Here is a 6,770-nt window from a genome sequence, read left to right on the forward strand (position 1 = left end):
ATCACTATAAATCTGATATATATATTGTGGGCCAGGGAGATGGATCCATAGAATAAGTGTTTGCCTGGCAAGCACAAGAGCATGAGTTCAATCCCAGGTTCCACCAAAAAAAAATTATTCCTCCCCTCCTGAGCGAGGCCAATCCTAGGCCTGGTGAGTGTGTGAGAGATCTTCCGCACTCCACTGCACCCGCTATACTTCCCCAGACCAAGCCCAAGCCCTCCATGTGAGTGAGAAGTTCACCGCACTTTTAGGACACCTCAACCCACCCCAAGCAGAGGCCTTGCAAGTTTGTGAGAGAGTCTCCATGCTTCACTGCATCCCCTGGACACTTCCAGACCCAGCTTAGAAGTTTAGAACTGGCATACAGGTCTGGAGTGAAACTCTCCAGCAGAAGTCCCTGTGGAGAGACCAGGGTCCAGAACCATCCAACTGATCCAGGAGCAGAACATCTTGCAAGAGGGGCACAACAGGTTCACTTCCAAGGGCTACAGCAGCTAAAAGCTGAGCACAGCAGCCAGACCCAAGCCAAGCACAATTGGATGAACTCAAACTTCATTGATCTGCACCCAAACTTCAGTACGTGCTAAAGTTATAATTGCACCAAAGCTCTACAGTAAATATCAGATCCAGTGCCATACAAAATAACAAAGAGAAGGAACAAGATGCATACTCAGACCCTTAGCCCAGCCAGAACAAGTACAGAGGACACTAGCACAGAACAAATTGGGAATCACACAGCTGTTATGCCTTAATCAACAGCACCTGAAGAAAAGACACAATTTCAGAAAAGAGGAACTCAAGTCAGAAAAACCCTCTGAAATAAAAAAGAAACCTCTGAATTAATAGAGTCTGAAGTAAAGAATCAACTTCAGAAACATATAGAGGAAATCAGGTAAGAAATAATCTCTGTAGTAAAAGAATTAATAATTGTTTCTCAAGAAGACACAGATAAAAAAATATAAAGGAGATTAGAAAAACAACGGATTTCTTGAATAAGCAATACAGGAAAGAAAAAGATTGCATGAAGCAGACCCAAAGAGATATAGAGGAACTTAAAATTTCAATCACAAGCTTGCAAAAACATTTGAGTAAAAGTGAAGATAGTGTTTCAGATCTTGAAGAAGCTGTCGCAGCTAGTGAAAAGATCTCTTAAAAACAACTAGGATGCAGGAAAAAAATGATTCATCATCTTCAAGACGATGCAAAGATGAACAGCATGAGACTAATAGGCATCAATGAGAAAGAAGGAGACAATACAAATGATATAAAAAGGATATGGTCAGAAGTAATAGCAAACAACTTCTCGAGTATGAGGAAACAATCTAAGTAAGTTCAACTCAATTAAAAACATGCTGAGATATATAATAGTCAAGATCCCAGAAATTCAGCACAAGAATAATATGCTGAAAACTGCTAGGGAAAACAAACACATCACATTTAAATGAAAACCCATCAGGATAATAGCAGACTTCTCTTCACAATTCATGAAGGCAAGAAAAGCATGGAGCAGAGTACTTCAAGTCCTCTATGATAACAAATTCCAGCCCAGACTACTATACCCTGCAAAACTCTCTTTCAAGTTTGGTGGAGAAGTGAAATACTTCCATGACAAAGAACAACTAAAGAATTTTAAGATGACAAAGACAATCTTACATAAACTAATGAAAGATGTTCTAGAGAAGGACCAAAATGATCACAATTCCTCGAACAAGAGGAGAAAGAACACACTAAATATAGCAAACAATTAAATACAGGAGAAAAAGGAGTAAAGAACTGCAGGTAAATAACATGCTATCATAAATCAATACATCTCAGTTATGACGATCAATGTAAATGGATTAAATTCACCAATTACAAGAAAAATACGGACGTAGTGGGTTAGGAAACAAAACACAACAATATGCTGTATACAAGAAACACTCTTAACTCATAAAGAAATTCATAGGCAGGGAGTCAAATGATGAAAAACAATACTACACACCCCAGCACTTCAGAAAAAATCAGAGGTAGCAATCTTGTTCTCAGACAGTCTCAACTTCAAATGAAGATTGATCAAACAAAATGAAGAAGGCCACTACATACTGTTTAGAGGAAAAATACAAAAGGAAGAGGTAACACTCACAAATATATATGCACCAAACATGGGAGCAACCAACTATGTAAGACAAATCTTAATGGAAATTAAAAATCTAGTATTAAATACCACAATCTTAAAAGGAGACCTTAACACCCCCTTATCCCAAAAATATGAGTCAACCAGACCAAAAAATTAGCAAAAAAGTAGAAGAACTGAACCAGAGGTTGAAACAAATGAACTTAATGGTTATATACACAGTGTTCCACCCAACCACAGCTGAGTACACATTTTTTTCCAGCTGCACAAGGGTCATTTACTAAAAGAGACCACATACTGGTCCATAGGTCATGCTTAAATATATGCAAGAAAGCAGAAATAATCCCATGCATATTATCTGACCACAGTGCAATGAAACTGGAAATAAATGACAGAAGAAGAAAGAAAAACCCCATAAATACTTGGAAATTAAAAAACACTCTACTCAGCAACCAATGGGTCACAGATGAAATTAAACAAGAAATTCAACAATATCTACAAATCAATGAAATTCAACCACAACTCATAACAATTTATGGGATGCGATGAAAGCAGTTCTTACAGGGAAATTTATAGCTGTGAACTCACACAATAGTAAAACAGAACAGGAACAAATAAACACCCTAATATTGCACCTCCAATGTCCAGCAAAGGAAGAGCAAATCAAACTGAATGCTCCAAGATGGGAAGAATTTATAAAGATTAGAGTAGAAATTAATTCAGTTGAGACGAAGAAAACAGTTCAAAGAATTATGAATCAAAAATCTGGATCATTGAAAGATTGAATAAAATTGATAAGCCCCTAGCTAACTTCATCAAAAAGAGAAAAGAAAAAATTCAAATGCAAACCATAAGGAATAAAAAAGGAGTAAGTTTTATGACAGACCCAGTGGAAAATCAGAAGATTATCAATAGCTACTTTGAGAACCTGTACTCTCACACAATAGAAGACACAGAAAAAATGGATAGATTCCTAGAAAGGTACAAACTACCAAAACTGAATGAAGAAGATATAGCAACTCTCAATAACCCAGTAACAGTCAATGAAATACAAAATATAATAAATAACCAATGACAAAGAAAAGTCCAGTTCCTGACACACTGACAGCTGAACTTTACAAGAACTTTAGAGAATATATAATCCCTATACTCCTGAAAATCTTCAATGAAATTGAAAAGGAAGCAATCCTCCTAGAATCATTCCTGGAGGCAAGTATACTGATATTAAAACCAGGGAAAGATGCAACTAAAAAAGAGAACTACAGGCCAAACTCCCTCATGAACATAGATGCAAAAACCCTCAATAAAGTCCTAGCAAATAGAATACAGCAAATCATCAAGAAGATGATACACCAAGACCAGGTAGGATTCATCCAAGGAACACAAGGATGGTTCAGTATACTCAAATCAATAAATTTAATACACTGTATCATTAGAGTCAAATTTGAAAACCACAAGATCATCTCATGTCAAAAGCCTTTTGAAAAGCCCAACACCCATTGATGTTCAGAAAAAATTTTGAGAAAATTTCAGAGAAAATGACATGATACTTTACTTGGAAGACCCAAAAGACTCAACCAAGAAGCTACTAGAATTTATACACAGATTCAGTAGCATAGCATGACACAAAGTCAATACTCAAAAGTCAAAAAAATTCCTCTACACAGATAACAAACAAACTGAAAGGAAAATTAGAGAAACAATACCCTTTACAATAGCACTGAGGAAAATGAAGCACCTTGGAATTAATCTAACTAAAGAAGTCAAAGATATTTTCAAAGAAAATGACAGCACTCTGAAAAAGATATCATACCGGACCTCAGAAAATGGAAAGCTATTCCCTGCTCATGGATAGGAAGATCCAACCTTGTGAAGATGGCCATACACCCAAAATTTTTGTACAGATTTAGTGCAATCCCTATCAAACTACCACCAACACAAAGCACAGTCCTAGAGAAATCATTCCTAAAATTTATTTGGAACCAGAAAAGGCAGAGAATAGCAAAGGCAATCCTGGGCAACAAAGACAAAGCAGGAGGCATTACAATTCCTGACTGGAAATTATAATACAAAGCTACTGTGATAAAAATTAGCATGTTACTGGCAACAAAAATATACCTGAGGATCAATAAAATAGAAGATGCAGAAGTCTCTACAAATACATTGAGCCACCTGATCATGGACAAAGGGGCCAAACATGCTTACTGGATGAAAGATAGCCTGCTTAACAAATGGTGCTGGGAAAACTGGCTCTCTACATGCTGAAAACTAACACTGGACCTGGGTCTATCACCATGCACTAAGCTAAAGTAAAAATAGATTAAAGATGTAAACATTAAAACAGAAACACTAAATCTCCTGGAAGAGAAAGTAGGAGGAACACTTGAAGACACAGGGGTAGGCAAAGAGTTTATGAACAAAAATTAAATTGCACGGGATTCCCTTGAAAGAATTAATAAGTGGGACCTCGTCATATTGAGAATTTTTTGCATGTCAAAAGAAATTACCAACAAAGTGAAAAGACAATCCATAAAATTTGAAAAAATATTGACTAATAAGCACTCAGACAATGGTCTGCTCTCTAGAATTTATAAAGAACTAAAAATCATTAGGGCCCCAAAATTTAAAGACCCAATGCAGAAGTGGGCTTCTGAAATGAACACACACTTCTCAGAGGACAAAATTAGAGAAGCAAATAAATATAGGAAAAAATGCTCCACGTAACTATCCATCTGTGAAATGCAAATTAAAACAACACTGATATACCATCTCACCCCAGAAAGAATGGCTATCATAAAGAAATCAATTAACAACAAATGTTGGAGAGGCTGTAAGGAAAAAGGAACCCTTCTCCATTGCTGATGGGAGTGTAGACTGGTACAACCATTATGGAAATCAATGTGGAGACTCCTTAAAAAACTAGGACTGGAAATCCCATTCAAATCAGCTATCCCCTTACTGGGAATTTTCCAGAGGAACTGAATACATCATATCATAGTGATATATGTGCACCTATGTTTATAGCAGCACAATTTGTGATAGCCAAATCTTGGAAACAACCAAGATGCCTGTCACATGAGGAATAAATGAAAATATGTGGTATTTTTATACAATGAAGTATTACTCAGCTATAAACAATAATAAACTTGAAGCATTTATATTTAAGTGAATGCCACTTGAAGATATATTCATAAGTGAAATAAACTATTCCCATATGTGTAAATATCTCATAGTATCCCTAGTATAAGAACTCAAAAGATGAAATACAAATAGAAAGGTATTACACAATTAAAAGGAAAGTGAGAACTTGAGGATTAGATAACTAAAAGAGGGCAAGGAGAAAAGCTAGGAAACACACAGGGGCAAAGTCATACATTTCTATGCACAAGATAGGTAAGGCAATGTTCATGAGAAACAGTAGGAATTTGAAACTAGAAGTTAATTGATAAAAGTCTCACCCTGACTAACTATATATGCTGATATCTGTGAACTAAGCAACTGCACTGAATACATCAATGTGTAATGGTAGGGTTATGTTTGGAATGACTGTTATTCTGGTCTTCCTAATATGTACTGCTTCTCATTATATACCATTTATTGCCATACTCTCTTTCAAGTAAATGTTTGTTTATAAAAAGGGTAATAAATGAAAAATAGAGACAAGAAAAAAATGTCACAAGACTGTCATGCTATAATGTTGTATATGGTTAGATTTTGAAATTTCTGTGTAAAAATATAGAAATGTTTATTCATATTTTTAAAATATTTTTAATTTTTTTCTTTATATTCTGTAGGGACTTAAAATTTAACTTATCAATACTTGATGGAAAATACCTACTCCATTTTATGCCTAAGATGTCTAATATTCAGACAGATAGTTAGGGTAAACCCAACTGCACATGTCGTAAGGTAATAATAAGCTTCTCTTCTGGAAGGTTAACCACCCAAACTTGCAGACCAAAACTTAGTGAAAAAGAAGAGCTGAAAGGGCAGCCAACATTTTGGCCATAGCCTTTCAAGGTCAGCAAAGACTCAGAACATAGGTGAACTTGTACTGTAACATCATGTAACTCAGTTATGTCCCAAATTTTCTGATCAAGGAGATTATGGGGCCACAGAGGAATGTGATCAATGATAGAGTGTGCCTAATGAAGGCGCATGGAGAGAAAACATTCTCTCAGGCTTTCACAGAGAGAAAACTGGTCAAGCAATGGCCATGACTCATCTACATGGCTGACACTGACAAAGGATCTACAAACTGTGGTACAGGGTTTCAGGGTAATTCTTGAGGGGATTTGACTGAGCTTGTAACATACAAAAGTTACATTTCTTGTTATATAGGTCTTGCTTTATCTTAGTCTTAAGCATCCAGAAGAAAGGTATAAAAAAGAGATATAAGGGGTGAAGCTATGCTGGAATGCTGGACCATAAAGGGCTCATGTCAACAACTTCTGACATTGCCATTCCTGTGGTTGACCCACTACCATTATGGACTACTTGACTATATTGGAATATTTTGCAGAATTCACACACCTACAATATTTAAATGACAATGGAATACCCTTCTCTGACAAAACTAAACAAAAAAAGGGGATGCAAATTAATGACCATTTTGTATCTGTATATTCAAAATAGTTAGGATAGATATACAGCT

This window comes from Octodon degus, unplaced genomic scaffold, assembly GCF_000260255.1.
Source record: "Octodon degus isolate 3935 unplaced genomic scaffold, OctDeg1.0 scaffold00152, whole genome shotgun sequence".
In the NCBI taxonomy this organism is placed as follows: domain Eukaryota; kingdom Metazoa; phylum Chordata; class Mammalia; order Rodentia; family Octodontidae; genus Octodon; species Octodon degus.